The sequence below is a fragment of the Amia ocellicauda genome, chromosome 9, assembly GCF_036373705.1.
Source record: "Amia ocellicauda isolate fAmiCal2 chromosome 9, fAmiCal2.hap1, whole genome shotgun sequence".
Lineage (NCBI taxonomy): Eukaryota > Metazoa > Chordata > Actinopteri > Amiiformes > Amiidae > Amia > Amia ocellicauda.
The window spans coordinates 21,764,273-21,789,755 of NC_089858.1; the positions used below are offsets into that span (position 1 = coordinate 21,764,273).

Sequence of the window (25,483 nt, forward strand, 5' to 3'; positions counted from 1 at the left end):
GCGGTATGGAGATATTCGGGTAGTAGCCGCAAAATAAGTTAATGTGGCTTGGATGAATATAAGAAGCCGGCGGATAGCATTAATTGCAGTAAATTGCGTGCTATATAGTGTCATCGCAATGAATTTCCCCAGTTAACACAATGTTGTGGCAACGTAGTATTGTTAGCTGGGACGATTTTAACAAGTGCTAGAATATTACAACTCTGAACAGTACACAATTATAAATAGGGAGACATTTACTATCACCCCAATCCCACATAAACCTGCAAAACATGATTGGTCTTTTTAAATACATAAATAGTATACTTATCCATAGCATAATGACATAACTGCCGAAAGGATAGACTGATGAACGCTCATTCTCACTGTTACTGCCAAGAAAACCTCCGCATAAAAAGTACAGCCCTGCTTCACCAAACATGCACCTGTTAATGTGTTCAGTACTTACTCTCTTATATTCTGGTGTCTGCAGCATGATAAGGGAAAACAAAGGAGATATCCCCCTGAAAAGAAATGTATGCTCAGTTCATCTTCTGTGCAGTAAAGGGAAGAAGGAAAGGAAATCAAAAAACAAAAATCAAAAAAACAGAAAGCAGTCCTCACAGTTCACCAAACCTTACACTAGCGCCGCGCATTATTACATGTCCAGCGCGCCGGGCTGCTCAAAGCCAGTGTGGAGAGATGGGTAAGTGTGTGGAGCGGGGAGCCTCCCCTCGCTGCTCCCATTGGGCTGAGCTAGAGGCAGGTCTTACACAATTTATATTTATAAGGCTTTTATATCCAGCGAAGACAACTTTTATGACCACGCAGCGACAGACAATTGCTTTCCCTTTTAATCATACCTGGGGAAACAGCAGATATGTAGGTGCGGGAATTGTTTGTCCGCTGTGCAAGGCATACACCAAATGTGTTGTTTTACGTACATTTGGCGACTGAAACGCGGCTTGGTGGAGGGAAATGTTACATGTGAAGCAGTTACTCATTTTGGAAGTATTCTCCTGATGAGCCTATGCGTAAAAAAGGAACTGGCTAGTTTTGTGCATGTCTGGTTTCTATGCCGGTCATGTTGGTCAGCTCTGTAGAAAAGGCAGCGCACTTTCACTGAACAAACGCAGCCAACAGCTCTGTCTGTGCAGAGCCCTGCTTTCCCATCAAAACCAGTCCAGCGCTGTTCCGGTGCAGATTGACTGTATTTTGATTGCCGTTGTGCGCATGGTGGACCTTTATACTCAAACAAACACTACTTGGGTAAATACGTGGCCTGAAGAATGCTCGTGTTGCAGTCGTTTTGTAATATGTATTTAAACGTATGTCACCAATGTTTCTGCAACACACATCTGCACTATTATACTGTGAATAATATATTACAGTATCAACAAAAGTAAATGCATACGTAGAATATGTCGTTTAAGTATCCAAACATGCAGAACCAACCTGCTGTCTCCGCACACAAAGTAACTAATAATAAACGAGCACTTAACTGAATGTACACTCACAAACGAGTCCGACTGTTGAACCCTGAAGACAGACTGAGTAAAGAAGAGTAAACTTCAATAGTGCATGTGAAAATACTGCATCTGATTTCATCACATAAAATCAGGAAATAAAAATAAAATAAAGAGCAGTGCATTCATACTGTAATGAGGATGTGCTGGGACGATACTGTTATGGCAGCTAGTGAAATGTCATTTCTGATAGAGACAGGTACAATTAAACACTAGCGTAGATTAGAAACTGTAACTGCAAAGCCTCTGTACTTACACTTCCAGGCTTGCTTTGGAGATGCCAGTGAGGGATGTTTAAACGTGAAGCTTTGCTGAGCTAAGTGCCCTCTAGTGTGCGATAATGTAACAGGCTTCATGCTTCACAAAGGTACAGTGCTAATGGTCAGTTTAATCACTGGGGGATTAAGGGTAGGGGTGTTCAAAGTTACATTACGTAAAGTACGCTGTTGGGAATGTGTTTTCCATTTCACTTTATTGATTTATGTATTGTCCACCTACTATTTGAAATCAATCACTATCTTAGTACCTTATTTTATCTTAATATTTCAGTGTCTTGTTTTTTTTCTTCTTTTGTGTGTGTGTGTGTGTGTGTATATATATAACATTATTTAATTAATTGAAACCATACAACAACTTACATTATTACAACTTAACACACCCCAGAGAACACAATAATTAGAGAGGAGGAAAAAATAAATCATGAATAATCATAATCATGAACATAATATTACTAATGCTGAATTATACATTAATCTATCAGATCCACATTTTTTGTTTGTTGTGAGTGTTTCTATCAAACTTGTTTCACTCCATTTATTTAAATTCAGTTTAAAGAGTCATTGCTATGGTATAAGCAACTGTTTAGCTACACTTCCTGTAAAGCTGCATATAATTATCTTTAGGTTTACTATTTGCAATTTACATAGATTAAAAAGATCACCATTATAGCAGATAATAAGATTGCACCATGCATTCTGAAGGAGCCATGCCTTCCTCCTCCCACATTTTGCTGTTAAAATCTCAAATCCTGTAGTTTGCTTTATTTTAGAAGTAAGCATGAAAAGATTGATTTGTTAGCTTAAATAACTACCACTCCAGGCTTTTCAGAACAGGCATGTGTTAAATGCCTTCGATCATGCAAGCAGAAGGTGGAATCCTGACAGAGTAAAAAGATATATATAGATAGATATATAAACATAGTTGACTGCAACAACAACAATAAAAAAGGAAACCTGAAATACAGCATAATAATTTATTATGACAACAGCTGACATGCTTGTTAATGTGACCAGTGGGGAAAAAAGAAAACGAATGTACTGAATATGTATAATTTGTTCTGATCATCAAAATGACCAAAAGGGCAATATAATAAAATAAGATCAAATTCAATTAAATGATTGGTAAAAAACATTTTAAAGTTTTGAAAAGTCACGGTGAATGCACAGACAGGTTAAAATGGCTGCTCATTCGTCTTGTTGCCACAGGCATAAATAACTGGAAACGTTTAAATACAACCCACGTTTGCCATCTTCTACAATCTAATCTTATTTTCTCACTTCAGAGCCCGTGAGACAAGCTTTCAACTGAAAAGCCCTACATGAAAGGAACAACCAAAGCAGCACTGCTTCTTACTTACAACAGTGATTATGAACAACAAAGCAAAGATTTCTGACCAGAATCTGAAACATTGACTTTACGATCAAAAGGCTTCCTAACATATTTGGTAATATTGAGATAAATTGCTTCACTAATTATTACCATGTACCGTATATACATTTCAATGACCACTTTTTGTGTTCCTCAGTAACTAATCCTTTCCTCACACCATTACACATCCTTTGTTTGTTTGTTCATTGTTTTGTGACAGAATTACATAGCGACACTCTAGATTTCAAAAGAAAACATAAGCAATCCTTGAAGCGCACAACTAAATTGTGGCTTCTTGGGCAATAACCTAATTTACAAAGATATCTGGCCAGCAAAGAAAGACCAAAATACATATTTTCACAATGCATGTAATAGGTTGTGGTCTGAATAATGGTTCCAATCTTTCTGTCTGGAGGATTATGGTCCAATTGCTTTGCTCACACCGTAGTGGAGCAAAGAAACTAGTCTCTCTCCCGTTCCAAAGCAATCCACAGTTGTTCTATAGGATTGGGGTAAGCACACTGAAAATATGTTTTCAATGTGGTTCTCTGTGAAGCAGTTAGTTTTCACAGATTCATGACATTATTATGTTGATACAACCCCCTACCATATTGATGCTGGAAGCACAATGCTGTCCAAGTATTGCAGTATCTATTGGCAGCCCTAGCATTCTTAAATAATAACAATAACAATAAATAACTACATAGAAACATGCGACACAGCACATGACTTCCAGTGCAATCCATTTCTAGCCAAGGGAGGTTTACCCCATTACCTTAGGTAATGTTTTTACACTTGTGTGACCTCAGTGCTCTGCCTGCCTTGCCTGTTTATAAACATGTTGTAGGTTTTGAATGCATGCATGTGTTTGGAGATGAGCAACTCCATTTCTTTGAATGTTGGCAAAGTAATGTTGGCTCCCACTAGCATAGCAGAAGGTTTGTATTTAATGTCTGATGTTATGTATTCCATCTTACTTTGCTGCTTTTTTATACATGGTAGAATGATATACCATTGGCACTAAATTTGAAGCTCAAATCTTGATATGTACAAATCACACAATCATCGCTTTGTCTTTGCTTACAGTTTTAGGATTCCAGGTTTCTTATCTGAAAACCATTCCTGTGAGCATAAATTATGCAACATGCAAACACTTATGTAAATGAAGGATCAACAGATTGTATCTTAGACATGTGCAAATAGAAGACAGTCTTTAGAAACTTTTGTATGCTTTACTCTATTATTTCTGTGTAAACCAAACATAACACTCTGTATCAGAGTGGTATCACAATTTAAACAGACAAGTATGCCACCTTTTTTTATTTTTTATTTTTAGGTCCAAGCATTTAGTTTAAGCATTTCTCCAGTTAGTTATCATCAAGATTAAATCTCACATAAGGTCCCCTCAAACATAGACATGGAAACACAGACAGGATGGCCACCCCAATCCCAATAACCAGTTTGATTAGCTACTAATGTGTGATAAATAAAGGTATGTGGTATTTTGTTTCTAGGTGCATGTCTTAAAATTGTGCTCTTTCACCAAGTAAAAGAGAAGAGATACATATAAGAACATTGGAAAGGTTAGCTGAGCGAAGTCCATCTTCCTCAGCCCACTGTTAGGAGCCTAATAGTCCAGGAACCCCATCAAGATTTTTCTTGAAAGCTCCCAGTCTCTTCATCTAGCACAGGACTTGTCAGCATGTTCAAGGCATTTGTTTTGAAAAAGAGCAACTACACTTTTTCAATTTTCTGTGCTCCTTGCTCCTAGACTATACATTTTCTAAAAACAAAGTACCCAGATGGACTTTGTCAACCCTTTTATTTTGTATTACTTCATCATTTTTAATTCTTAAATCTTCACAATGTCTTTAAAAAGAAAAAAAAAAACATTTTCAGTTCTGCAATATTTATTGTGTAAAATGGTGACCACAGCAAAATGCTGCATTGAAGACATTTGTACTACTGCACTACACAATTTGAGCATGACCTCCCTCTAATATTTTTGCTAATATGCAAACTCACAGCTTTTGAGACCTTTGTAGGAAAATTAATATTTATATAATCCTTTCAGCCTAGCAATCATATGCTATAGTTACTGGATCATCACTCATATTCATTTTCTCTGTACTAACAAATAAATAATTCAAAGCTAGTTGAAATATACATGAATGGTTCTTTTATCATTATATTATTATACATTTCCATATGTTTATAACTTACGTGGCACCGTGTTCATGTGATTTACAATCCTGGTATTAAACATTGATGAATGGTATATAACCTTTAATTCTCATGAAAAAAGTAAATGAATTACTCATGAACTTTCATTTAAGATATTGCTTAAATTATTCAAATGGTAAGCCTAGTAGGGCTTATTTTAAACTAAACAAAGCTAATTTAAAGCACGACATACAGAGAGCTTATGTCTTCTGTGTTTTTCTTTCCCTTGAGTAAAAAACAAAACAACAAACAAACAAACAAACAAACACAAAAAGAGAAATACATACTTTAGTATTTGGTAAAGTTGTATATATGGCCTATATTACTAAAACTAATAGGACAAGCCTCCTTCTGTTGAAACAATATTCTATCTTTGTATTATGGAGAGGTTGTTGGTTTTGCTTTTAAAAGCACCATGACAAACAAAGTATTTCAACATTTTACACAACAGTGTACTCTCAGCATTGAATTGAATGCAATGTCACAAAACTCAGCATATATACTGGTTCAATGAGAATAGTTTTGATAATATTAATGTCCTTAACCTTAATCACATAGTACAACTCTGGGATTAACAGGAAAGGAAAACCAGGGTAGAAACACAGAGATCAACTTCCCTAACTGTATTAGAAACTGGCGCGATCTGGGCATTCTTGATATTTTTCTAAGCTGTCCCTTACGATGGAGACTCCTGAAGATGTGTTTTTTTGCTGAGATGTAATGTATAATTGAAGTCTACAGTGCCTGGATAGGAAATGATAAGTCTTAGGCTATCAATAGGTAGGTCTGTTTTCACCAGATTTCCACATGGGTTTGTCCAGGTTCAGAAAGATGTATGCATCTTTCTGCATAAGATGGTAATGTACACTCCATTACAAGTGGTAACAGTCTTATAGTCGTTGTTATGTTTTTATGTTTCTTAGTAGGAATTAAAGTAAGATTTACATGTCCCCATGCAGCAATACATTTGATGGCCAGCTCAAAGGTCAGGCAGTCTTTCGAGCTGAAACAGAAATACAATACCTTCCACTTAGCTTGGGTGATAAAATGGTTTGTTAGTAAAATAGTTTGTTATAACTGTTGTTGAAAAGCAAAAGTAAATTGTATTTAATCTTACTTTAGCCTGTACATGGCACTGTGTGATGTTTGGTAGAGAGATGTTTTTCAGAAAAGAAAAAAAAGAAAAAAGAAAAAGAACCATGCCTACAAGGCTTGAGAGGGTGAATGCTTTGTGCTTTTGTGTATTTTATGCTCCTGATCCGACCTTAAGATACAACAGAAATAACACAACTCCAAGGATTTAGGACAATATTTATTTCCTACATGTTTTTCATATTTACTGACGTTATTTTTAAGATTTGATACAAACATGAACAAATACAATAGTTCTATGATTACTACTTCTGCTATTACTACTATTATTATAAGAATTAGTGATGACACATTACATTACTTTCTCTGCAGGCACCATTTGATGTGTCAAATGTTATCTTCATGTAGACTTCTTAGTCACTGTTTGAGTGATTTTTACTTTATCAGAGCAGACTAAAACACAACAGGTTTAGGGCAATGCTCTTTCTGAAGACTGTACAGGTACCGTCTGGCACCCCCAGCCTCAACCCCATCATATTTTGTGACACGTCAGCCACCCCTGGGTAGGTTTCATGTTCAAGCTGCTCTGTACCTCTTATAATCTTACAGCTTGGCTCCTGAGAAAAACTGTTTCCATAATAGGCTTATTACCTGGTGACAGGCAGCTTTCATCAGATGCATTACCCTTGTATGGGAACTATCCATGTGTCAGCCACATCATGCGCGGAGCTGCGGTGGTGCTGAAACCAGTATTCTGTAAGCGTACCTCACACACTGTTATTGACACTGGGTTTATGCAAGGATCTAGAACTACGGGGTAAAATTAATTTTCTATCACAATAAAGGAAATCAAACCTACAATAAGATATGATCCCCCTGCTATCAAAATACAAGCATCAAAGGTATTATCTTCAGATGATATAATCACACAATTATAATCCTAATCTTCTTTCCTTAATAGATGTTTAGTGCAAAATCAATATAGCCCAAATAAGCAAACAAACTCTAACCCTTGTCTGAACCCGAACATGTAGCACAATCCTCACCCAAGAAAACAGAAAAAAAAACAAAATTTAGTCATAACTCTCTTTCTCCTCCCTCTCTCTCTCTCTCTCTCTCTCTCTCTCTCTCTCTCTCTCTCTCTGTCTGATATATATTAATATCCACTGCTGGATAATGGCTTCCCCAAGATATTTCCTTGTTTTCTTATAAATATATATAACCATATAATCATACGTCCCTAATCCTATGGAATGTTGCTTTGTATCCATGTACCAGAATAATTGGTAAATATAATATTGCAGTCACTTAGAAGACATCTGAGAACTGCACTCTGTATCACACAAAGACCAGAGAGGCAGAGTGGGTGGGAAGTAGCCAGGGCTTCTTTGGCTCAACAGAGACCCTTGTGACTTGCTGGGCTCTTCTGAGCTTTCAGTGTTATCAGTGAGAGCTAGTTAAGTCCCTACAACAGCTTAGTTCTGCCATTTGCACTGTTGACTTACAGTGTGAAAAAAAGAAGACAGCCTGACAGTGTAGTTCCAGAGGCTGCATGAATGTATTCATCTATTCTGTGCTATTACAAGGGTGCCAGCAGTGAACCAACTCAGAATTGATTATTTAAAAATGTATGAATAATTGTAAATCCCAAATAAACACAAATACATAAAAAATAGTCCTCTTTATATTTTTCAAAAGTAAGGGTATCACACTTTATTTATCTTAAAATAAAAGGGATACAAAGATGAGCTGTGGGATTTATCCTTTACTTTATATATGACCAGTGATGTCATCAAAATGGTATGGTAAAAAATGGAAAAAGCAATATTCTTGGATCATATTGATCAAAGTTAATGTATGTGATGTGCCGCCACTTCATCTGATGTTATTCAGGAGGTGGTTAAGGATTGTATGAACTACAAACATTCATTTCTCCATATTTAGTCTTCAAGTGGCAATTACACATATAAATCTGTTGTAGGTGTAGCATCACGCTTGGAATTTTAATATTTTTAAAAGTCACATTTTAATTGGTTGCAAATTAAAGTTAATTGCTTTTTACATTGACTGTTTTAAAGCTCCACAGATAATGAAGTGCACTGTTAAGAATTTTGATATGTTGACATTTTGAGAATTAACAACCAGCATTATAAATGAACAGTATAGCCACATTTCAAATCATGCAAATTGAAAATAATGCAGATGTGATTACCAAAGTTTTTAGGTTGGTCTTCATCTTAATGAAGTTCATATTATTTTATTTCACTTATATAGTGTGTTATGTGCAAAGCAAAACAAACCCAAGAGCACTTCATAGGTACTAGAACTAATAAGCAAATGCTCTTCAAATAGAAAAAAAAAAAAAATTGTAATGAAAATGGCTCTGCCTGCCTGTTAAATACCATCTAGAATTATTGTACATGCATTCATATGCAACCATGATGGATTTCAAGGTTTTATTCCTCTAACAGCGGTTTGCCAAATAAATAACTGAAAGAGGATAATAGATAGTATTCTGAAGTTATGGTATTTTCTTTAGATGTATACACTAAACAGCAGCTCTCTATATATGTAAACACACAACACGGAGCTATTACCAAATGACTGAACAAGGTATTGTAATTTGTATCCGACTTCACTAAATTTAATTAATTAATTGCTATTGTAAGAATAGCGTTAGCATAATTGGTCATGAGTTAAAATTATTTGTAAAGCATTTCACTGAACTGTTATGAATGAAGTATTTGAATATTGATAAGGATCTATTTTTAGAGATATGGGGCATTATAAATGAATCTATAATACTCGCAATAAATAAAGGGACTACATAATAATAATGTTATTCTGTTATATGTTAAATTTAATAAAGCTGCTTAAAGAAGGATATTAAATCCAGAGGTAAGGAAGTGGAGAAAATGACATTATAATCCATCTTCTTGCAAAAAAGTGTTTTAATTTTTCTAATATAAGAGTGAGGGGAGACAGTTAAGAATGCAGCACTATGACATATCATGAAGTGATAACGGGGAAATTGAGTTTAAAGGGGCAACAATTCTTAACAGAGTTAATACTTTCCTTTAAAAGCATTTTAGACAAAATACCTATCCTAACACTTTATCATTTTGTCAGTAGACTAACATTTAGTCTGTTCAAGGGTCATTTAAGCTGTGGTAATGAACATACAAAAGCCAACTAAAAAAACAAAAAACAAAAGCACCTTACAGAATGGATTCAGTTGCTTGTCTAATATTACCATACTGTGGCACATTTAAAGCATTACTGACAGACATTTAAGAGCTGTCTGTAGTTTGTGAACTTCAGAAAAATATAGGTACACATAACCTATTAAATTTTAAACCTTTTTTGACAAATAATAATGCATTTAACTGCTTTTCTGAAATTTTGAATTTTCTTGTTGAAGAATTGTGTATATATCCTGCACAGTCTGTGATGCGTAGGAAAAAAGTTGCTTTTTCTGACCTTTTCTATTTTTTGTAAGTTCCAAGAATTCATTTTCATGTATTGCAATTTGCACTGACAGTGAACCTTCGTGATTTACTCTCTAACAATGAACCCTCTACCTTTTGGGTCAGAAACCCAGCTATTATTTTTGAAAATGCAATATTCATGAGAGATTTAATACTGTTAGGCAGAAGTAAAAGCAGTTTAAATTGCACTTTTTGTCCATGGCAATTGCTCGTATCCATTTGAAAGAGTCTTACCATTGTGAATTAATGCATATATGACATATCTGCACAGCAGTACTATTACTTATGAGAAAATAATCCCTTTCCTCAAAACTTAAATCCCACAGTATGTGTAAGTGTGTGCATATATATATATATATATATATATATATATATATATATATATATATATATATATATATATATATATATATATATATTCATACACACAAACATCATAAGACTTACTGCTGTGATCTACTGGTGGATGAAGGCCTCCCCAAGATGTTTCAAATTCTTTCAATGTACTTATTCTATATTAATGATAATAAAAAACAAGTATATTGTAACTGAAATGAGCAGTGGTTAGTTTCAAATACCAAATCAATTTGCAACAATGAATCCTCTTCATTTTGCTCCCTCATGCACTGTTTAAAGCTCTGATCATACTGAATATCAATTAAGTCCTGTTTACATGCTAATTAACAGTTTTGAAATTATGTTGATATCCCACAGATGCATATGGTGATATAAGACATAAAAAGCATTAACTAATATAACAGAGAAACCAAACCAATCTTATTCTATCAAGAATAGTAATAGGAAAATCGCCATATTCATATATTTCTTTATAGTACTCCTATCAACAACACTGATGCATCTAATTCTGAAGACTGTGCAGGGAAAAACCCATTCAATCATTGTAATTGTCACCTGACATGGCCTGTTTAGAACTGCTTTCTCCCTGAGCCACAGTCAGGCAGACTTCAATGTCTGATGGCACGACCACTGATAGCTTACTTCATGTCTGCGTTTAAATTCTAATTAATTTTTAATAAATAGAGAAGATACCAGCAGACAAATATGCAGACTTGGCCTTTCCACAGATTAAAAGGGATCACCAAGCTAATTGAAAAGATGCTTTTCCAGGTCACAGCACTATTTATATATCTTGTAGGTACATGGGTGCATGTTTTTGGTGTTTGCTTAGCTTGCAAGAAGGACAAAACAAACATATCTTTTACCTGCACTCATGCTAATGTAGCATGTGCAGTCAGAGCCCCTTCTCAGATTGGAACCATAATGTCTCAGACACACTTCCCAGCACCTGTACCACACAGCTACACCAGCAGAGCAACAAACCTGCTACTCCAAAAGACTGGTCCCTTGACATGGGGGATTTGTACACTCTTCTGCATTTAGAGAGGGATTACTTCAATCATTACTACACTTTGAGCCCTGTTACACTTACCCCCTCTAAAATCCTCCTCTCCACAGTAATCAATCTCAATCTCAATGATCCGAGTCAGGGTGTGTGGTCAGAGCCCCTGCTTGGACCGAACCTGCACCGCAGTGCTCCACCAGCAGAGTGACAAACCCTGCATAGAGACTGGTCCCCTAGTGTGAGGGATTTGTACATTCTTCTACCTCCAGAGAGAGATTACATCATCAAAATGAGTTCATATACTCATATGTATGAGCCCTGGTACAGTAACAAATATATAACAAAATAAATCAAGTTAAGGAAATAAATTGGCCAAGGATGATGATGACCCATGTATTTCAAAAACTCATCAAAGATAAACATTGTCAAAATGCATGGATTGGTGAATAAAAGTAATGCCAACTAATTTTGATTGATTGATTAACTGAGATTGTGTTTTACCACTTTAAGTAATTTGAGGTTTGGACCATATCTGAGAATAAATGAGCAGTTATCATTCAAAGTCCAGTATGGCATATGTTTCCTTCCGACAACAAAATTAATCCTGGAATCATGCTCTTGTAAATTGCCAGCATTACACTTTGTGTTATTTGATGCTGTGACACAAACAGCTATTTAAAAAAAAAATCCCAAAGTCAAAGTTGTCATTCAATCAATCTGTCAACCTGGCAATGACAAAAACAAAGTTTATCTATTCATAGTATGAAAACAAGTCATATCTGACTACACTGAAGGATCAGTTATACTAGGTTTGGAAAGGTTTCTCTTTCAGTTTAAAGTGTTTGAATAATTTCACATGAATACATTGAACGTTTGAAGTGTCTGAATGATCGAAAAACAAGACTTCATTTACAAAATATACAATATTTGAAGAAAAACCTTGTAAAAGGAGACTTCTTCTCCAACTTAGTTCTCCACAGTGGTCATCCAGAAATAGATATCCTAAAGTCTCTGATACTTGAAAGTTATGCAGAAAACAGATTCAATACTTAAAAATCAGTTTAACAGTTATTTCCCTGGTTGCACAGACAAGGGAATTTAATGGCTTGCATTATCACAAAGAAAGGCCACTGTGGGGGTTCTTCTTCTCTAATTAATAATTGGTGTCTACAGCTGACACCCCACACGATTATTAGAGAAGTCATTAGAAAATATGTTTTTCCCCTCATCTGGAGCAAGCATGAAGAGAGCCGACATGTCCTAAGGGAATCCTCCATCGAGCCAAGAGTGTTTTGTTCTGGAAATTTAATTGCACCGTCTACAAACTTGTTCCTGTGAGTATTACAATAATAATGACTCTGTTCCAACATGAAATTAAAACGAAAAGGCTTTTCTTCCAGCTGAGATAATCTTAATGGAACAATATTATAGTTAAGCTGTAAGTCCTATGTTACTTTAAGCTTTATATTATCAATTTAATGATAAAATCCACTGGTCTTGACTGCCATTCAAAGACACATGACACTATAATTTGCTTATCTGTGAGCTTTCTCTTTTAAGATGATTTTTTTATCATTTAAGCTGCTGTCCACCATTTTAGAGTCTTTAGCCATGACACTGATTTTCTTTTGATTCAGACAGTACAAAGCGGGATTTATTTATGAAAAACAAAGAAAGACCAATTTGTAAATATAGCCAATCTCATAAAGCCTTATAAAACTGACACTCTTCAGTTAGAAGCATATAAGGGCAACAGCGTGGAGTAGCAGATAGGGCTCTGGACTCTGGAGCGGAGAGTCGGGGGTTCATTCCCAGGGCACAAAGAACCATAAAAAGATGTATGCTTGGAATAACAAGAAAAGACAGAAAAATGAATACGTGGATCTGAAAACAAAGAATAATATGTGACATTAGAAGAGTGATGATGACGATATGCATATATAAGCAGAGATAAGTTAGTGTAGAAAGACTAAGACCAAGAAATCGGTGGTATTGATTTATTGGAAAAAAGCCTTTTGTGGCAAGAACAAGATTAATAGAATGAAGGTTGTACTTTATTCACGGAGGTAACTTGTTTGCCAATAACCATCTTTGGAAAATCTTAATGTTAGGAAAACTCCTTGACATTTTCTGCAATTGAATGGAGCACTTTTTAGGAGGCCCATTGTAATCAGGGAAGAACATCTGATATCTATAACTAAGGACAGATTTATACAAACTTTTTTTCTTTGCAGGATACATTCTAATGCAAATAAATGCATTTGACTGTGAGGCTTGTCAGGGACACTTATTTCTCTTATTCAATCTCCTTTGCTCCAACAAAAGTAGAAAACAAAATACTTGATTTTAAGGTTAATATCAAGAGTTATATAACTGTTCTAGATTAATATATGTCACACGTGTTTATAATTTCCTTCACACTAAAATGTTAGACTGATGCACTATACATTTTTCAGATTTGTTTTAGCATAGCATTTACTAATAACATGAATTAATACATTATATTTATTGCCATATGACTCACATGGCAGCTGCAGACTTAGTTTTGCACCATATCTTTTGCTTATTTTTTTAAATTAGCAATGCATTTATTCCCTACCTCGCCTCTTTGCCATGATTAAAAAAAAATGTGGTATTGCATTCTTGACCAGTTAATTACACACTTGTGAAATGCTTTGCAACAGGTGCTCATATTCACACATCATTTAATGGAATTGTTTAAAAAAAATCTGATTAGTAAGAAAACAACATGTGAGTATACTTTCATGAACAGGGGTATGTAACAATTGATATTTCATTTTAACTAATTTACGATGCATTGAAATTGTAAAGTTTTATGATCTGATGACAACTTTTTAACTAAAACCAATATAATCTGTAGACATATTTTAATACAAAGTTGTGTAACTAAGATATAATAGTTGTAGTTTGTAATATAGGTCTTAAAGTGCTTTGTTGTCAAAGTTAAAGGTTAAAAAGAGCTTGTGCTGCTTTAAGAACAGCCAAATGCGCAGACATGCATTTTGAAAGTGTCATCAGGAAAAGGATGGGGGGGGGGGAGGAATGAAGGTAAATGAATGTCTCTCAGCTAAAATAGGCTAGCTTTAGTCATCTCCCTTCTTGATGTGCCCAACAGAGAGATTCTCTGAGGAGTCTGCCTGTTGAAAGTCTATTAATTTTCCATGTACTTGTTGACAAAATAGCCATCAGGATTATGGCTTGAATATTTCTACTGTTGGAAGGTAAGGGATGCAATTAATCTCAGTGAACTAAAATATACTTCTTTTCATTAATCTTTTATTGTAAATGAGCAAAGTAATTGAACCAGCACCAGACTGTCAGAATGAGTGTGATGCCGGTGGGATATGCATGAGAGGGCACATACTGATTGAGCATTAAATATCTAACAGCAATAATTTATGGTTCATTACTTTTTCTGGAGATTCCAACTTACATGGTGCTTGAATTCTAAATACGTACAAGTTCAAGGAGAAATGGTGTCAGATCTGACAGATCATATAATTTGCATTAAGCTTTCAATTGAAAATGTTGCCTTTCTATGGCAGTATTTGCATCTACACCACTGTCACATTTGTTTGGTTTAAGGCCATTTATTTGTAATTTGTTCTGATCATTGATGACTTCTAAACTGGCTAAAAAGACAGCGTGTTTTACATCTTAAATTGATGAATTTTACCATCTCTGACAAAGCTTTTTCAAGGAGTTTCAAGCTAAATTAGCAACACTTTGGGGAAAGGCTAATCGAATCTGTTGATATTTCAGATCTCAGACTGTCAACTCAGACTCCTTTGAATGTGGTATTTAAACAAAGAGGTTTTCTGTCTGTGGGATGTTTTTTTCAGTAAAAGGACACCTTAGGACACTGTCAGATGTCATTCAGACATAAAATCACTTTGCATAAGAAACATGTCCGTGTTATATGTACATCGGAGTCCAGAGCGCCCACCGGATGTAAGAAGCTGTCTAGTCACAATCAAGTTATTGCCCTGCAGGTCTACATAGAAAGGGCAATTAAATACTCAATTTTAGTGATTAGGTTCATGGCTATAGAGCTAACTGAAAGAACAGTGAACAACAGACACTATCACTCACATGTATGACTTAAAGGCAAAAATGATAGCTGTCATCCAGTTTCCCTCATTTAAAGAAGAGTATTGTCATGAGTGTTGTCATTCTCATGAAAAGCCTTAGAAAAGTAGAACATGTGAGTTATTATTATTTATCAATGTTATTTTTACTTTTTCTTTAAGATATCTTTTCTATAAAGCATGCTAAAAGAAAGAAATCCAGAATTACAAACTAAAATTTAAAAAAAAAGTTTATAAGAAAATGTTGGCATTTCCTCCTGTCCCCTAAAATATATGCACTATTTACTAGTTTAGTTTATAATTAATAGCATAGGTAAATGCACTATGGTATATACAACATATGGAAATTAAAATGCAGCAGCAAAATACTTTACTGGGTTGAACGATACCATTGATTCATTCTGAATTCTATGTTGTGCCAGATGTATTGGTCTGTCATGCAATTTAGCTCACAACGCTGTCATAGTGATCATATCTGACAAGTGTAAAAAGCTGTTAAAGTGGTCATTTGGGAGTAAATGCTAAAATAATTATTGATGGCAAAGCAACTGGTGCCTGGTGCCCACACAGAGCCTACTCTAACGAGTGAAGTGTGCTATGATAAAATAGGTTCCATTGTCTAAGCTCTTGTACTAAAGTCTTCACAATGTCAAATATGGGTATAAAATGCATCTGGGTGGTTAAAGCATGGGAATTTAATGAATATGTGGTTTCAGTTTAGCCTGAGATATAGTCCACTAATCCAAAATAATGAAACTAATGAAAATAATGTTTTGGAAATTATTTTGGAAACTGCTTTAAGTCATGTTATAGTTAATGATCTAATGATGAGATTATGAGTAATGTAGTGTAGACCCAGACATGAAAAGCTCTAGCTAAGTTCCTGGAAGCATGATAACCAGTGAGTCAAAATAAAACAAAATACAAAAGTTTCTGTATTTTCTAAATATTTTATTTGCTAACTGTTTGTGGTGTCGAATTTATATACTAAAAGCATACACATAATAATTTTGAATGTTAAATTTTTTAATTGATCTAAAGAAAAAATGTGGAATGGTTTATGAAGTGTTTCAAGTTGGTTCAGCAGCTTTGGTGTTTAGGTATGTTAAATGTATGGTGTTTCAATTTATTTCCTCCTGTTAAGTCCCTGCTTTAAAATGAAGAGGTCTCTAGAGTATATATATTTGCATACATTTAAGGATCAACTGTTGGAAATATGTATAGGGACACAGTATTTATTTTCCACATTTAAGTATTTTAATTTACATAATTTATATATTTTTTCTAGTGTTATGTACTAAAATGAATAATACTTACCCTGAAGGTATTTTAATATGACCACTTCATTATTTTGTACTTGCTCTCGTGAATTTTAATGATTTACTTGTTTCTTATTTTAGATGTCATGATATTAAATCACACCAAATTAACAGACAATTATATGGAGACCTACCAAATACAGCTACGCTAAATGTATATATTGAAACAGACATATTTAACAAAAAACATCAGGAAGGTATACATGCATTTTGTAGAATGATTCTATCATGAGGTAATAAACATACAATCAAGTATACTCTGCTAATCTAGGATAACATCGTAAAAGCATTTTGATGTAAGTTATTAATGCAATTACATTTTAAAATACAACCCTAGCCATCATAAATACATAATGCCAACACTGTCATAAAAAGATCCATCTGTTTACTTCTACACATCTCTGTAAATGCAGCTTTACAGAACCCCTGATGAGTATCCTTGACTATACAAGGCATTTTAATGTCATGGATTATGCAATTCCAAATGGCTCGCTATTGCAGGACTGACCAACGGGTGGTACTACTTCTCATTGCCACACAGTGCATAGTATGTTATGATTTATCATATATATATGCATATCTTATAAAGGTTTATAAATTTATAAATTGAATTATTGAGTTTCTAACTGTATTCTAAGATTTTTACCAATCATTTATTAATGAGTAATCGAAAAATTACCTATTTACAATACGTACTAGAATGTGGGTTGTATACATAATAAAAATTATGATTCTTTGCAAATTGCAGGTTGTTTTGACCATAATAAAATGCAAAACAGAAACCTACCCATGTGTATATAATTGTTATCATGTTATCATGCTCACAAGCTCATTTTAATTCAACATGTAGCAGATCATTTTTTGCCTTGGAACTATTGCTTTGAACAAACTGGCTAACAACATCAATTAATTTAGTTTGTATCAGACTCACAAGAAGTCAAATGAAAACTATAATAGAAATCTGGTCTTAATGTAGTCTCAAAATCAGAGAAATTACTACAGAAACAGGCAGGGGTGTTCTTGATTTGAAACCTAAATACAGATGTATGTATGTATGTATGTATTTATTATTTATTTATTTATCTCCAATATTTTAGGTACAAAACACTTGTCTTACATCTTCTACCAGGAGTCCATTGCAATTAAGGCACACAGACACCAGTGTTAGTTGGGTACCCCCAATAGTGACAGAAAGCCACAAGTACGGTATCCATTTTAGGACATCCTCAGGCATCAGTCGTCCTCGAGTCAAGCGTCACATCTACTAGAGTCAAGTATCAAGTATCCCCCACTCAAGTCTCAGGTATCAAGACAATGGAGTCAATGGAGTAATTTGCACATCACTTCTAAATCTTTATTTTATTTGGTTTATATGTATTTGGACCTCAAATCTGTCACAGGCACAACATTTGCTATTTACCCGAATAATTACTTATCTATGAGTTAATTCACCTCCTCAAAATAACAAGAATTTGATTCACAGTGAATGAAAACGTTTCTGGAACAACATTTTAATTCCAGCAGACATTTTGTCAGAGATGCAGCGCTGCTCTGTTTGTGATGGTACCACCCCTTTACTCCTGTGGTTGCAACTGCTTGCTTTGCACCCCTCAGCTTCCGTAGGTAAATGCCCATCGTATGGCACAATAGCAAAGAATTGGGCACAATAAAGAAGAATGGTCTAAATGACAAATGGATATTTTATATATTATATTATTAATATATATGTATTATTTCCCTCTTGATGAGCAATAAATTATTAAAGCAAATGCATAATATAATAATTGGCTAACTATACATGTGTATATAAATCAGAGTGGTTGAAAACATTAAGCATAATCCTAATGAGGCAAGCAGACATGGACTTCAGCAGCCTCATGACAACACTAGAATAGAATGCACGCCTCACTATTCCCCGCCCTTTTGCTATTAATTCTTCAAAATATCTCTTCTGTGACCGTCCACTCAATGTACACATGAATCAGCAGCGATGTGTAGTGGAGTGATGACGTTATAATGAAGATGAATATTCAGTTGCTTCAGAAAGATTCTGGACCGTTTCCCAGGTTGCATTCACCACCCCAGTCACTTGGCAGCTTGATAACATGAGTAAAAAAGCAAGAGAGGGAAAACTCTCTCTCACACACACTAAGACTGACTCTCACAAACACACTGCTTAACTTCAAAGACGCAAGTTTCAACCATTATTCAAATCAACTGAAATGAATGATTTCTCTCCGGAATTGGTGAATGACACTTTCCAGAATATTGTGTGGAATCCATTGAGCTGTTTAGGACACTGGCAGCTGTCAGAGATTGTTTTGGCTGCAATGAAGAGCATTTATAGCCAAATAAAAGCTTGTGTTAATTAGTAGAAAGGAATTTCAAGAGGGCCTGCAATGAAATGAAAGGTATCACAATCTTTTTGTCTTATAAAATTGCTTAAGCATGAAGCAGATTGTAAACAATATTTCTGGGGCACAGACTAGTGAGTGACAAGTTGAGATAATTTAAAATCAAAACCTGGTGTAGAACAAGGTGATATGACACAACAGAAAAGCTCTCTATAGAAAAAAAAAAAACATGATCTAACTGGGTACTAATTTGTTTACTAAATATTGTCATACTATATACTAAATTAAAGATTTTTTTTTATTTGACTGCAATAGAAACTGTAATGTTTTTGTCCTGGTGATTGCTATTTCATATTATATATTTTATATATCCTCACTATTATCTCTTTACACTGTAAAACTGCTAAATACTTTAATCTCATGGTTTATTTAGGTGCAGGTTGTGCCTTTATTCACTAGGAACAGGAATCTGCTGTTTTTCTAACGGGCTGAGATGGATGTCATTCAGTGTAAAGTTTAATTTTCATTCTGTGTCTAGGTCACTGTTCCTCTATTAAGTTAATAGGATTCCATGGCATCATGCTCCCTGAATGGAAGGGGACATCAATATTAGTTTTGTTTATATAGGTATACAAATATATCTTAGGTTTTAGTTCTGTAGACATACACACTATATATAGTTGTATTTTCAATATTGTATTATTGGTAGTCATATTATAAATACATTATGTAAGAATATTGTAGAAATATAGACAAACATATGCATTTCTACAGACATGCTGTATAATACAAAAATAAAGATAATTGAAAATAAAATCTGTCAACACGCAGGACATTTCAATTCCTGTAAGTAATCTGCTTCTTAGCTTGCAGAAAACATATTCAGTTCACATACTCCACTGCACTGTACAAAAATATCCCAAGCCTTCAGACTACTGAAGTGTCTTTTCCAGTATGCTGTTTAGTGGAATAATGCTAATATTATGCAAAGCCAACATTTCAATAAATGTACTGGACTGCAAAATAACCAAAGTATTGTATTTCCCTAATGACTATGTATTATAATTAAATATACAGTATGTATATATATATATATATATCCACACACACACACACGCACACATTGTGACACAGTGGGGCGTGATACAGGATGGGCGGTACATTAGGACCCAGTGGCTTCCCCTGCTTGAGCTGTCAAGTGGAACCTGCCCGAGATACACTTGCAGCATCAACAACCTGCGGGGCAAGAACAAAATCACCGGCATGGTACGTGCGCTCGCACCCCTGACAGCCTGCAGGGCGGAAGACGCAGCCAGGTGCCGGCACTAATCACCAGAGGCCTATCTAATGACCCCGCCTCCATGAGGAGATTACAGAGTACCTGAGGGGAAAAAACCAGGAGTATGTTTGGAGAGCTTGAGAGCGAGAAGGAGAAGGAAAGAGAAAGAGAGGGGAGTGAGAACTGTAAATTAGGCACCCGGATATAGAACCATGAGATGATTGTTGTGTTCTTGTTTATGATTTGTTTTATGTTTAGAGTAGGGACCCGTCTTATATATGTTTAGTTTATACTGAAAGAGCAGATAGGTTTTGATTTCAGTTTCTTTCAAAAAATTAAAACACTTATTTCCCCACATCCCTGCCTCTGTGTTCTTAAACCCTGCTTGAGAGCCCCGGCAGTGCTGGACCCCCCAACACAGTCATAATTATATATATATATATATATATAGTAATCAATAAATAGTAATCAAAATATGAAATCATCTTAATGTAGAGTTGAACAGCCAAGTAAGGTGCAATCCAAAGGTTGAAACTAGTACAGTTTAGTTTTGTTGCCACTGCACTGGAAGAAACTGAATTGGCAGATTATTTGGTCAGACTTCATCAGTTCCAAAGAAGCTGCTGTGGGGCAATTTTCTTGGATGCAATGAAACATTACACCTAAATCCTGCCTAGCCAGTGTGTTAGTTTCTTATGAACTTCTTATAATACTTCAAGCATTTCGAAGGTGCTTGGGATGTGATAAATTGATTCATGCAAGTCTGCTCAGAGAGCGACAGCAGGGGATAATAAAATAAAATCGAATACAAAACATACATGAATGTAAAGGGATATAGCAGATATTGTAGTTAATAGCTACACTGGTACAGTCAGAAGTAGCCATATACTGCAAGTTAAACAGCACCCACTATGTTGATTTCATTCATTCATTTTTGACTACAGTTATAACGTGTTCTAAGACTTGGTGTATTTTCCAAAACAGTAATATCATCTTAAAAGAATAATGTTGTTTGCAGGCTAATGATTCAGACACTGAAACGTCTTGAGAGTATTTCCAATTATTGATCGTTCCAAGCAAACTGTATTCTTATGAAGAAATGTGTGAAAGCAATAAGTACTAATTAGACATCTATGTAGCTATCAGTAAGTAATTATTTTAGCAAGAGGAAGAATATGAATTATGTTGTGGTTAAAATTCCCAGAGGATAGGTCATATTGAAACATGTCTTTAATTCCCTATTCTGTTTATACAGTAAGTGGACAACCCCTGTGTATAGATCGAATGTTGCATTCCATTGGGTTTAACCTGTTCAAAAACACACAGACAGCCACACACATATATTCATTCTGTTGTCTTTAGTTACCATGATTCCTACCATGTGCAGTACAGTACAGCTATTCAGCTGTCCCAGGGGCTGTCTGTCTATTCATTTGTTAATGACAACCAGTTTTAGGTATCTACTGATTTCCTTTGGCACTAATTAAAAATACACTCATTAAAATTTTACATTTTACCATAGATCAACTTGTGTGTGTGTGTGTGTGTGCGTTGTTATTTTTTTTATTCCTTATATATTTTAAAATACACATACACACACTGGCCAACCTATTTGAACTCTCTCTGTAATATTGTGTTGCTATGTTATATCATAATTGCATGAAATTGTATGGTTGTCATAGGGGGGAAGATAAGATAGCCAAGGTTTTAACTACAGTAAAATGTCAGGTTACATCACTTGTATAAATCACAATAAAAAACAGCACTACACATAGATTACTAATATAGATAGGTAATTTGGCAGATAAGTAAATGGGTGCACAGATAGATAGATAGATAAAACTCACATTATTTTTACCTCCAAGGGAAAAAGAAGTGGGTGGTGGGATTTAATTTAGAGGAGATAATGAAAGAGTTAGAATCAAATCCTCAGCCATACTGACAAACACTAAAGGGGTTTTCAGAAAAAAAAAATCACAACTACTTGAAAATGTAATCAATATATGCCCAGTCATTCTTTTTATCTTTCTCATCAATTCAGTACACTGGCTGGTTCCACCCACTGTTTGTTCTAATGCCAAATGTGATATCTGACACTGGGACTTCTTGTAAGTGCAGTATAAATCCCAGGTTTATATTGTAATATTTTACATAAATTCAATCGAGTAACACCCTGGCATAGTATACGCTATTATATACAACAGTTTTTCATAAACCAAGCTTCCAATGAAAGTCTTCTGTCCACGATACCAAGCTACTGATGCAGCTCAAGTTTAAGAGATGGAACAGACCACAATATTTTCAAATACACGTGTGTATACATAATTAAAAGATAGGTATAGCTGCCAGTCTCCCTCGAAATGGAGACTCTCTACATAGTAAAACACAGTATATTAGATGTGAAGTTTTCCTAAAGCACTGAATAAAATGTAAAAATTGTAAAATCTAAGGTATGTCACACTTTGGAATCTATAAGCATTGAAATTCATGAAGTAACTGTATAGCCAATGTACACTCACCTAAAGGATTATAAGGAACACCATACTAATACTGTGTTTGACCCCCTTTCGCCTTCAGAACTGCCTTAATTCTACGTGGCATTGATTCAACAAGGTGCTGAAAGCATTCTTTAGAAATGTTGGCCCATATTGATAGGATAGCATCTTGCAGTTGATGGAGATTTGTGGGATGCACATCCAGGGTACAAAGCTCCCGTTCCACCACATCCCAAAGATGCTCTATTGGGTTGACATCTGGTGACTGTGGGGGCCAGTTTAGTACAGTGAACTCATTGTCATGTTCAAGAAACCAATTTGAAATGATTCGACCTTTGTGACATGGTGCATTATCCTGCTGGAAGTAGCCATCAGGGGATGGGTACATGGTGGTCATAAAGGGATGGACATGGTCAGAAACAATGCTCAGGTAGGCCGTGGCATTTAAACGATGCCCAATTCGCACTAAGGGGCCTAAAGTGTGCCAAGAAAACATCCCCCACACCATTACACCACCACCACCAGCCTGCACAGTGGTAACAAGGCATGATGGATCCATGTTCTCATTCTGTTTACGCCAAATTCTGACTCCATCTGAATGTCTCAACAGAAATCGAGACTCATCAGACCAGGCAACATTTTTCCAGTCTTCAACTGTCCAATTTTGGTGAGCTTGTGCAAATTGTAGCCTCTTTTTCCTATTTGTAGTGGAGATGAGTGGTACCCGCTGTTGTAGCCCATCCGCCTCAAGGTTGCACATGTTGTGGCTTCACAAATGCTTTGCTGCATACCTCAGTTGTAACGAGTGGTTATTTCAGTCAAAGTTGCTCTTCTATCAGCTTGAATCAGTCGGCCCATTCTCCTCTGACCTCTAGCATCAACAAGGCATTTTCGCCCACAGGACTGCCGCATACTGGATGTTTTTCCCTTTTCACACCATTCTTTGTAAACCCTAGAAATGGTTGTGCGTGAAAATCCCAGTAACTGAGCAGATTGTGAAATACTCAGACCGGCCCGTCTGGCACCAACAACCATGCCACGCTCAAAATTGCTTAAATCACCTTTCTTTCCCATTCAGACATTCAGTTTGGAGTTCAGGAGATTGTCTTGACCAGGACCACACCCCTAAATGCATTGAAGCAACTTCCATGTAATTGGTTGGTTAGATAATTGCATTAATGAGAAATTGAACAGGTGTTCCTAATAATCCTTTAGGTGAGTGTATATACAAACACATATAAACATGATAAAATATGATACAGAAATTAAATATAATTATATGATCTATTTTTCATTTCTTGACTGCAGCATTAAATGTCGTTTTGTAACATATCCTGTTGTGGCATTGCTGTACATAACCCACATTCTTCATATTACTATATACTGCTGAATGTTATTCGCCCCCAGATTAAACTAAATGCCAGTATACAGACATCTCAACAAGGGCAGCATTTGCATGCTAAATACTTTGGATGGCTCAGGGCAACTGAGCAAAAATCACTGTTGATTTTCACTTTATTGGTACACATTATGAGTACAACTAGGGATCTATGATAGCTTCATATATTGGGGCTTTGTTTTTTCTCCTAAGAACTGAGACTAACACCGTACATTTTGTAACAATGTTAATAATATTGTCAGATTTATTTAGGACTAATACGTTATAACAGTTAAAAAAAAATAAACAACAATAATATTTGTTTAAGGGATACATCTTTACAATCAATGCTCTACTTTAATTTTGAATTCAATTAAACAGCAAACTTGTTAAAAGTACAAGTGGGTATAAAGGATATTTATTTTCTCTCATATGACCGATGCTAATTTCAGTGCTCCGAATTGTGTTGTTGCCTTTATTAGTAAAATAAGTTGTTTCTGAGCCATTGGGACAATGTCCTCGCATCAAAGCATTTAAGCACAGAACACATCATGTTTAAGTGAGTGAGCTGACAGAAGCAGGTCAAGACAATGTTCCAGTCATATGAAATGCTGTTGTACATTAAGTGGGCTCTGGTAAATTCCTTCTCAAAGTCTAAATACTAAGCTATAATAGTGTAAAGAAGGACTTCTGGAGTTTGACAGAGGCCTTGATCTATTAAACAAAATACTAGATTAAACAACTTGTCAAACTAGGATACTGATACTACTATTAACAGTTTTACACATAAGACTGATATCACAATGCAACATATATAAAACATAAGGGGAAAAGACAGGAGAGTAAACTTGAAATCTAACCTTTTTTCAAATACCAATCTCTCATTTTCCACTTTGAGTTGCTTGTATTCCTTGATGAAATTAAATTGTTCAGTGTATTTACTGAATTGAATGTGATTTATCAGACTGTTTTAGTGGGATTTAATTTTAAGATAAATAAGTAACACCATTACAATTACTGTGTGTTGATTGATAGGTGTTCCAGCTAGGCCGTGAAATGCTGACAGACATGTTTAATTTGTCAGTTAACAATGGCATTTCTGTTTATTGTACCTTGTTGACCTAGATATATTTTTGACTGACAAAAAAAGCAGGTCCTTGGTAGATAATAAATTACACAAATGTTAAATTACTTTATTATGGGTGATTTCCTGTCGTATTTCAGTAACTCT

The 25,483-nt window shown here is 35.2% G+C and overlaps 1 protein-coding gene across 2 annotated transcripts in view; it reads right to left on the reverse strand.

Moving 5' to 3' along the window:
• Positions 1 to 25,483, reverse strand: part of cdh8 (cadherin 8) — a 264,233-nt gene that overhangs the window by 86,201 nt on the left and 152,549 nt on the right. Inside the window, exon 1 of one of the 2 annotated variants that reach the window (XM_066713715.1) lies at positions 449 to 669. The exons of the other annotated variant lie outside the window; for it this stretch is intronic. The gene's annotated coding sequence lies outside the window, so the exon portion shown is untranslated. Of the gene's footprint in view, positions 1 to 448; positions 670 to 25,483 lie in introns of those variants that run through there. 2 annotated transcript variants of the gene reach the window in all.